Source organism: Marmota monax, unplaced genomic scaffold, assembly GCF_021218885.2.
Source record: "Marmota monax isolate L192 unplaced genomic scaffold, Marmota_monax_Labrador192_F-V1.1 WCK01_AAM20220418_F8-fsc00014, whole genome shotgun sequence".
NCBI classification, from domain to species: domain Eukaryota; kingdom Metazoa; phylum Chordata; class Mammalia; order Rodentia; family Sciuridae; genus Marmota; species Marmota monax.
In genome coordinates, this window is record NW_026695222.1 from 33806436 (window position 1) to 33816198 (window position 9763).

The 9763-nt window shown below is 53.3% G+C and overlaps 1 protein-coding gene across 1 annotated transcript in view; it reads right to left on the reverse strand.

The window, feature by feature from the left end:
• Positions 1–8627, reverse strand: part of Eya2 (EYA transcriptional coactivator and phosphatase 2) — a 190326-nt gene extending 181699 nt beyond the window's left edge. The window contains exon 1 of the mRNA XM_046433563.1: positions 8511–8627. The gene's annotated coding sequence lies outside the window, so the exon portion shown is untranslated. The remainder of the gene's footprint in view (positions 1–8510) is intronic.
• Positions 8628–9763: the final 1136 nt, after the last annotated feature.

Genomic DNA, 9763 nt, shown 5'->3' on the forward strand with positions numbered 1-9763 from the left:
AAGCCCCAAGCGAAGCCAAGGCCTTGTAGGAATTTTCCGCTTCAGATTATCGCAAATGAAATTGTTGTTATCATTATTACCAAACTCATTCTGTAAAGGGAGGAACTGAGGCCCAAAGAGCACAAGTAACCTGGCTCAGGTCACACAGATAGTAATTAAGAGTGACGGCAGTGTCCGCAGTAAGTAGCTGACGTGGGTATGATGTGTACTGCTTGCCCAGCCCAGTCCCAGCCCAGTCCCAGCCCAGTCCCAGCCCGGGGCATTGTTAACTTGACCTCCACAGTGAATTTCTGAGACAGGTGCGCTACGTCCGCCCTGCTGTACAGATGGGGAAACCGAGGCGGGGAGGCCCTCTGGGGGCTGGTCCCGGGTTCAACAGTTGGCAAACGCCGAGCCAGGTCTCAGCCCAGCTGTGGCCTCAGGTCCCTGCTCCCCTTCTCACCGTGTGGGCTTGAGACTTGGGGAGCCCGGCCGCCACGCGCCTGCCCACCCCGCACTCTTCCTAAGAAGCGCCGTGCTGCCCTGGGGTGGCCAGGGCACGACCCTGCTGAGGTGGGTGGGGGTCTGTGGGGTGGGTCTCCCCTCCATCCTGCTGCCTGAACAACAGAAAACTCCAGAAGTCCTAGCCAGTCCCTCTGTCCCCTCACAGGCTGCAGGAGACAACGGGCAGAGGCACCAGGGAAACACACTGGGACCCCAACACCAGAGGAGCTCGCCCTGTGGCCTCTGCACCTGCAGTTGAGCCCAGTCACAGCCCTGACCACAACACTACGGCACCGCCAGCCCCCAACCCGCCACCCCGCCACCCCGCCACCCCTCTACCCTGCCACCCCTCCACCCTGCCACCCCTCTACCCTGCCACCCTGCCACCGCGCCACCCCGCTACCCCACCACGAAATGTCCCAGGTGCATGCGTCTTGTCACCCATCTGTCTCCCCATACTGCCACGGCTCAGGGGCCACAGACTTTTCGTAAAGCCTCACACAGTTGCTACTTCAGGCTCTGTGGACCCCAGGGTCTCTGTGCTACCTTCTTGTCTCTGCAGTTACAGCAGGAAAGCCACGCAGGTCAGATGACGGCAATGACACGGCCACCATCTCAACAGCTTCCAGCCCCCAGTGTTCACTAACTCCTACAAGGGTAGGGTCAAGGTGCGGGGACCAGCTGGTAGCTCTTCCTTCCAAGCCTGACTTCGGCCCTGACCCTGGGCTAACAGCCATAAGGGGGCACAAACGGAGACTGACTTGAGAATCCAGCTCTTACGACGGGGGTCGGGGTGAGCTGGGGCGGGTAGCCTAATGGTCAGGAAGCAAACCTGGGTTTAATCCTGGCTCCCAGGGGACATTGGGCATGTTCCTTCACCTCCCTCGGACTCCATTCCCACAACTGCAGAATATGGAGAATAACAACGGCCCAGGCCACCCACCAGCATTTGGAGACAAAACCCGGAATCTTTCCTGAGCACAGGGCCCAGCACACAGTAAGTGTTTAATAAATAGGGGCAACTTGCTATCACCCAACAAGTCCTACAAAAAACAAAACACCCCCACGTGGATTCACTGAAAATAAGCATAAAAATAAAAATGCCAGGCCAAATTTCCAAAATCAGGTTCTTAAAGGCACCTGGGAGTCCCAGGGGATCAGAGAAGTTCCCTCCTGGCCATCCCCCCAGTCCCGGGCTCCCCCGAGTCTGCATCCACGTCCTTTCATCACGGTGCCTTTCTTGTGGGTGCCGGGGCAGCGCTGAGACATTCCGAGCGTTTCAGACATTTGCTGAGTTTAAGACATTCCTCCCCCTCCCGTGCCTTCCCTCCACACCCCATCCCTCAGCTTCTCCAGGGAGCGGGTCTGTGCTGCAGGAGGACAGCATCGGGACTCGGGCCATCGCAGACGGGAGGCAAAGAACCTTCTGGGCTCCGTTCTTTCCACGGCTGGATGGAGCAAGCTCTGCTGGCAACACAGGCACAAGTCCCAACTTGTTGTGCCATGTGACACCGTCAGAGCCCAGTGTTGGCTTCCCTCTGCAGAACCAGCCACACAAAGGCCAAGGAGCACCGTCCTCCCGTCCTGCCCTGCTGCTCAGGGCACAGACAGGCTGCACCGACGAGTGTTCTGGAACACCCCCCAAACAAAAGCCCCGATCAGTGCAAATAACACACACCCTGGAAAGAAAACAGCCTCTTTGTGCTGACACCTTTTCTGTCTCTCGGAAGAAGAGGAGGTTTACTCCCTAAGTGGAATTTCCATCAGCACCTGGGTTGGTACCAAACTCCGGGACACTGTGTCCGTCTCTGTAGTTCAGCAAACTGCTGATCAGTGAAGATTTAAAGGTTTGTTCTTATGCCCTGCAAACCACCCCCACCCGCCGCCATGCTAAAAACACAGTGGGGATGATGACCCAAAACTGCTGTGGATACTATTAATACCGGACCCACAAAGGGACTCTAGGGAGGGGCTGGGAGGGGAAGAAAAGGACCAGGCAACGCCGGACATGTCCACCTCTGAGCCCCACAGATCCAGGCACAGGGAGGGGGCTCTGGAGTGACAGATGGTCCCAGAAACTGATTTTCCCCCCGGAACTGTGAAAGGGAAAGTCCAGATGGACAGGGCAATCCCAGCCCCATCTCTGTCCACCACGGGCCGTCTTCCCTGTTCTCAGAACCGAATCAAGAGCAGAAACCCGCTTGCTGTGTCCACTTTAACCAAACACGTCCAACAGGCAGGAATTCAGACTTGGCGGGGGGAAGGAGCGCTGGTGGTTTTCGCCCTGTTTTGGTGACCTTCCGAGGGCTTATTTATGCACTTCAAGCCCATGACCTAATACATGTTGGTTTGGCTTCTCTTCCCATAATAGCAGCCTGTAAAAAGCTTTTGAGAATTCCCTGTGTTTTCTCATTTTGGGTCAAGAAAATAAAATCGATATCTAAGTAACCTTAAAAAAAAATGGCCCGCACAATCTGAACGTTTGGCGCGTTTCCACCAGGGCGAAAGCTCTCCCAAAGCCTCGGAGATCCTGGAAGTTGAGACCCACATTCGCCACTTTTAGGGTGAGCTATTCGGTAACGGCGTATGTGGGAATTAGCTAAGAGGGACTTTTTTTGACACAAGTCAAACAATGGCATTTAAAACTCACGTTAAAGCAATTACCGTGCAGAATTCTTCCGTGTTTTTCCCATTTCTTAAACAAAAGTGTTCATGTCTTCAGCAGAGCCGCTCGCTGTAATTTTCTTTCTTGGCAAACCCACATCTTACCATGAAACCCAAAATATGCGCGCTGCAGAAACAATAATGGTGGAAACAGACCCGGCTGACTCTGGCATGATTTTTCTTTGCAAAATTAAAATGCCTTTTGCCTAACACACTGTATATTTCAGTTCTGAAAGACGGATCTTGGGAGATGAACAGAAAAGAAAGGGGGACTGGCAGATTCGGCTGATGGGAGGTGCAGAAAGTTCCCGGGTTCAGGCAGTAGCCCGACGGCCGGCTCCTCGTTCTCTGGGAGGAGAGCATGCCGATTTTATCATTTTTCCTTTAGTTACGTTCCCAGAGAGTTGACGGCTCTCCTCTGAATGACTGCAAGCAGATCTGCTCATATCTGTTCCATCTGGGAACACGCAGACATAAAACTATCTAACTTTGCCAGACACTCGAAAGGAAAACAGAAGGCCAAGTCCAGTGCCACTGAAATCCCACAGATTTTATGGGACGGACACAGCTCCATGGATGCTGAATGACAAGGTGGTCTCTACCCTCCGTTAAATGCTGTGTTCGTTTTTAAAGGTGTTGAGGTTGGCACTAGTGCGCATCTGAGTTCCTGGGTTCAGTCTCTGCGAGCATCTGAAAGTGGAGACAGGCTTTCAAAACAGCAAGGGCGGCCACATCTGGGCTATCACTGCCACCTCCAGAGGCGATGACAGCGCCCACGAAGCCCCTCTTTCTCTAGCTGTTTGACTGCGTGCGGAGACCCGCTATCCACCCCCCAGGATTCCTCCAGAGACCTGCCTCAGCCCCCACTGACCCGCAGCCCGCCTGTCCCACGTTCAGGCGGCCGGTGGCCTCCCTTAATGTTCCAAGTGACAGAGATGAATCACTCCAGTTACCTGACTCTCGGGACCACCTGTTCCAAATTATTCTTTGCTCTCCAAATGTTTACGATCTAACCCCTGAACAACACCCCCCCACCCCCCGCAGAGCGGTCCAGCACCTTCCAGTAAACCTGACCGGAGCCGTGCCTCCCGTGCCGTCGAGGGCCTTTCCCCTGCCGGTAAATTTATTGACTCATTTTAGGAACTGAAATGTGTAGCTTTAGCATCGAAGGAACAAATCAAATTAGCCTTCATGAATAAACAGTCCTCCTCCTTGATAGAACCAGAACCAGCCTGCTAAAACGACTTGCCTTTGTGATTTCTAAATGCTTGATACGATCTTTTTCCCATTTAAAACAACAACAAAAAAAAAGTCAAGTTAGTTTCAAAAAAATAATTTGTAATGTGCATCAAATGCCATCCGTATCCAGCACCTCCCCCGGGGAAAGGGAGCAGGCACATTGTCTGAGCCAGGGTTTTGCGGCACATGGCAGGGTGGGTTCTGCTGAGAACTGAAGGCCTGTCTTTCAGGCTCTGTGGCCTGCGGGAGCCGTTTGACCTTGGCTCAGTTTCCTTGTTAACAAGGTTGGGATGATAATGATACTCAAAGGGCTCCAGGGAGAATCCACCCTAAAGATGCACGAGAGAGTTGACTTCCAGGGCTCCACCAGTGGCAGCTACTTCATCATCGTGTGGACTACGAGGACCAAGTCTGGACGGGAGGAAGACACTCATCACCATGAAAGTGAGGGCCAAGAAAAAGGGGGCGAAAACAAAGTAGAAGCCTGAGGCTTCCTCTGCCCGCTTTCCCTTGACACACCTGGCGGGTTCTTTCCTACCTGGCTCCTGGCATTCATTGACAGTCACTGCAGCCTCAGTCACTGTCACCTAGTGTCACTTTAAGTATGTGCCATCTGATTGAGGGGGTTTATCCTCAGATTCCAAGAGGGCGTTAGTCAAACACCGTTAGGCCAGGGAAGGCCTCAAAGAGAACACGGAAGCATATCTCCAGCGAGCTCCCTGCGGACTCCTGTCCTCCCAGGTCTCCCTTCTGCTGTGTGAGTTGGATTATTTGAATAGCCACAAATGATAGGGGGAGAAATGAGGCCTTCAGGAAGCTGTTAGGATCCTGGTAGATGGGGATCTGGAATAGGGCTGGGAGGGAGCAGGAGTGTGAGTGTGAGTGTGAGTGTGTGTGTGTGTGTGTGTGTTCTGTCATCAGGCCATGTTTTCTCAGCTCTGGGGTTAATTCTCTGTAAGGAGACTCCTCTGTGCACAGCCCACCAATTCCTTTTTCAGAGCAGCTAGCTGGAGAAAGCATGCCCCCCCCCAACAAAACCCCATCTTGGCAACAGGCAGGAGAATTCCACCCATCAGCCCCTTCCCTCTACGAAGTCCACGGATCAGGAGGGCCATAACCAGGGGAACTCCCCCCAATCAGAAGCCTCGGGAGGGGTTTCTTCTTTCTCCCAGGGACTTTCTGTCAGGACGCACGGCCTTGCTTTTCATTTGGTGTCCAGGTAAGAGGCTGGTAAATTTTCCCCTTGCCACGTGACCAAGCCCTCTCCCCCGGCCTCTGCACACATCTCTGTGGACACTGCCTGATACGTACCCGCTTCCTTCTCCCCTGAGCATCTTTAACACAAGGAGGCCTCCCTGGCAAAGCCAGCCCCACCCAGGCCCGCTCCCACCACCCCCTTGCAGAAGAACATGTGCGTGGGTACCTAGCCGCAGGCTGGGTCTAAGCAGGACGGCGCTGTTCCCCTGATTCTCTCCTGACAACCACAGGCTCTCCCTGTCCAGAAAAGCGCCGTGAGTGGATGGAAACCCCACTTACTGTCAGTAAGGGGCTGCGATTTTATTACACAAGGAGTTTATTGCTGGCCTAATTAGTTTCAAACTGGGCATTCCAGCTGAGGACACCTAAAAACATCTGGTAGGAGGAGAAAGAATGGCCCTCGGTCTGAGCCAGTTACACTTGGATTTCTGCATAACTCTGGTCTCTTGTGCTCAGCGCAAGTTATCTTTGGAAAAGTAACTGAGAAAATAAGGAAACGGTTTCTTCTTTGTGGGAAAGGAGTCATCTTGTCACGGGCGGGGGGAACCGAAATGGTCTTAAAGTGGACGTGCTTGGACTGTGTCTAGGGTTTCCCAAGCTGCCGGGGTCTCCTACCTCCCTCAACCAGCCACACCACAGAGCCTTTTTGCCGAGGGCTTTTCTGTTCTCCCGACAGCAGCTAGCATTTTATCAATTTATCCGTCTGGAACAAGGCTTGAAATCTCTTTACATCCAATTTAAAGCAGAAGTAATACCACATATTTGAAAGAGCATGTCTTGGTGTTTTTGCCAAACGGTAATCCTGTAACACGTCAACAAACCATATCTCTTTATGATGTGTTTAACACAACACAAAAGGTTTGAAAAGAAGATGCTAGAACTTAAGTGATTAAAACAGCTGCTTAAAAAAAAATCTCAAAGTACTGGGGTGCACAGCTTTTTATTTCCTTTAGTTACCTGATACTAGGGGAATGATTTATGTGTTTATAGAGAATTCTTATGCACACAGGCACTACGCTGAGGCTCTGCGAAGAGAAGAAAGATGCCAATTCTTTTAGGATAAAATAATAAAGTTAATAATATTGAGAAGCTAAAATTACAAGAGAAGAATGGCGACATGCAAGCTACTTAAAAAAAAAAAAAGCTCAATTTCTTTCAGATCTACCCATATTTTTTTTCTCAATTGCAAATTTTAGTTTCCTCCAAGTGCAAGGAGATTTTTGATGACAGACACAGTTTCATGCTTAAATCAAGATTCAAACCATTATCATTTGTTATATAAATTCCCCTTAACTTTCCCCAGTCTGAGGATGTCTGGATGTAAGGAAAGAGAAAGTTTGAGCAGTTTAAGATGATAAAGAGAAAAGGGGGGCATCACTTCTTAAGTACAATTGCCTAAAAGAGTCCTTCACAGACTATTTTGAAAAGGAGCCTCTCTCTTGGGCAGGGCAGCGTGGACCCATGTGTGTGTATTAGGTGGTAACCAATGGGCCCCAGGCTGGTACGTGGCTCCTTGCTCTTTACTCCTCCTCTGGTAATAGAAATTTCACTCAAGCAAGCAAGGCTCCGGGAATTAATAGATTGGGTTTGAAATACTACAATCGGTCTGCTGGTTATGATTTCCTTTGGGGACGAGCTCCCTAACTCAAACATAATTCGGCACTCAGATGCTGCCACGATGTTTGTAAATCATCTGCTTGCCCTCCGCCCTGGCCAACGGGACTCTGATGCTCCTGCATCCCCTGCACTTCGTAATTAAAAGGTCCCTCCACCAGGAGTGATTTATATCCCAACGTTATATTTTTTTTAAGAAAAGTAATTTAAAATGATGCAGCATTTCGGGAAAAGGGGAGAAACGAGAAGATAATCCACAAATATGTAGCATAGGTCTTGCCTCACAAAAAGAAAGAAAGAAACCAGAAAGCAGTAGGGTGCGCGCTGTCAATGCTGAGCTGCGACTTGGGGAAAGTGGGAACTTGCAAGGAGCAAGCGCTTGGTTTCCGCCGCTGAGGAAAGCGCTTTGGAAATTTTGCGATAGGAGTGCTTTGGCCGGTCGCGCTTTCCTGATATTCCTAATATTTTATAAATATCTCTTGCCCTTATAAACTATTGGGGGGGGGGGCTAAATATATTTAAGGAGCAAGGTCTGGCATGGCCTTTTAACCTCCAAACCGCAGGGCTAAGAAACGATTCCAAGTGCATCCCCCGCGCTCTCCCCTTACAAGGAACCCTCGCCTCTTTCTAAACACGCGTTTGATGTGAAGTTTGTAAGTTTCAACTCCAACAGTCGCCGCGACTGCCCGCTCCGGTACAAAAGCCCCGATCGGGATCCGCCCGGCCGAGCGCAACTGGATTTTCAGCAGAAACGCAGCCAGAAAGAGGAGGCTCGGCGGGCGTCCGGCCCATCCCGGGACTCCAGCGGGTCGCTGGCTCCTCGGTTTACCCCATAACCGCGGCCCGGGTTCCGGCGCCTCTGGGATTGCATTAGGACAGCGCCGCTCCTGCAACCTCCAAGGCCAGCGACCCAGCCAAATGCGAACGACCGGGCCGCGTCTGCACTGCCCGCGCGCCATGCACTTGTCCCGCGCGCGGGAGTACAAACTCCAAAGTCCCTGGCCCCCGCCCCAAACGCCCAAGGAAACGGAGGCCCGGGGGTCGGGAAGGACTTTCCAGAGAGGGGGTCAGCCTGCTGCCCCCAGTGCCCTGCTGCCTGAGTGGCCCTGGGAGCCCCGGAAGCCCGGATCCGGCCCGTGCGCCCCCGAGCGCTCAGACAGCTTCAGAGGCCGGGCGCGGCGAGCGCGGAGCGCGGCGCGTGGCGAGGGCGACTCCCGGTGGGCGGCCTGGGCGGGCGCCGCGGGCGTACTCACCGCGCGCAGTGGAGAGGGCGCCGGCGCGGGTCCGACGCGGCCGGCTGAGCGCTGCCGCACGTTGCTGTCGCCGCTGCCGCTGCCTCCGCCTCCTGGGCTGCCGCGGCGGCTGCCTGAGCCGGGAGGACCGGCCCCTTCCCCTCCCTCGCCGGGCCCTCCTCTGCCCCCGCCCGGTCCCCGCGCCGCTGAGTGGGCGCGTGGGGGCGCCGAGGCGCGGCGCTGGCTCCGCGGGCGCACACAGCCGGCGGCCGACGCGGCGGGGCTCGGGCCCTGCAGCTGCCGCCGCACTGTCCCAGCGCCTGCAGCCAGCCGCGCGCTCGCTCTCCCGGTCCCGGAGGAGGCGAGGGCCAGCCTCCTCCCCACCCACCGACACCCCACGCCGACTCCCTCCCGCCCTCCCGGGGCAGCACACCCTCCCGCAGGCAGGCTCGGCCCCCGAGAAGGGAAAGGCTGCTGCAGGGACTCACCAATGGCACCAGCTCTCATTCATTCAACATGGACGGAGCATCTGCTGGGCCCGCACAGCCCCAGCCCGAACAAGACCGACTCGTTTTCTGCTCTCCCGGAACTCGCATTCACTGGGACAGACAGACCATAAGCAAACAATTAAGTAAAAATAGAGAGCGACTTGAGAAAGCTGTAATTAGTATGAAGGAGGAAAAAAAAAAAAATATATATATATATATATATATATGCCTTGGCGGAGATAATTCGGGCATGGGGGGACCTAATCTTACCAGGAGCAGTCAGGGAAGACCTCTGGAGGAGGGGTCATCTGAATTATAAAAAAAAAAGTTCCTTCACGGTGATATCTAAGAGAGGAGCCTTCAGGGATCTCCTCCTGGGTTTCACCCATTTTACAGATGAAAAACCTGAGGTCCCAAGAGTTTCCCTGGCTCATCCAAGTAGGTCCTGTAACTCCCTCCACACACAAGCCCACGTCTAGACACCCCACTTACTTCATGGCCCCCGTTCAGTCTTCCCCCACAATAAACTGTCTCAAATGGGGTCCCTGCAGTGTTCTCTCCCCTCACCCACCCTCTACTGTGTATGAATTCCACTGTGGGACACCCGGGGTGCTCCAAGCCAGAAACAAGGTCAACCTCCCACATTTGTGGGCCTCAATGAAATAGGAAGCACCCAGATGCATTTGAGCATCATATAAACAAGGACTACTTCCTCTGCAACAGGTGGTACGTCCTTATACTAAGGATTAGTCCTTGTTTCTCTGAAATTCCACTTTAATTGAGTTC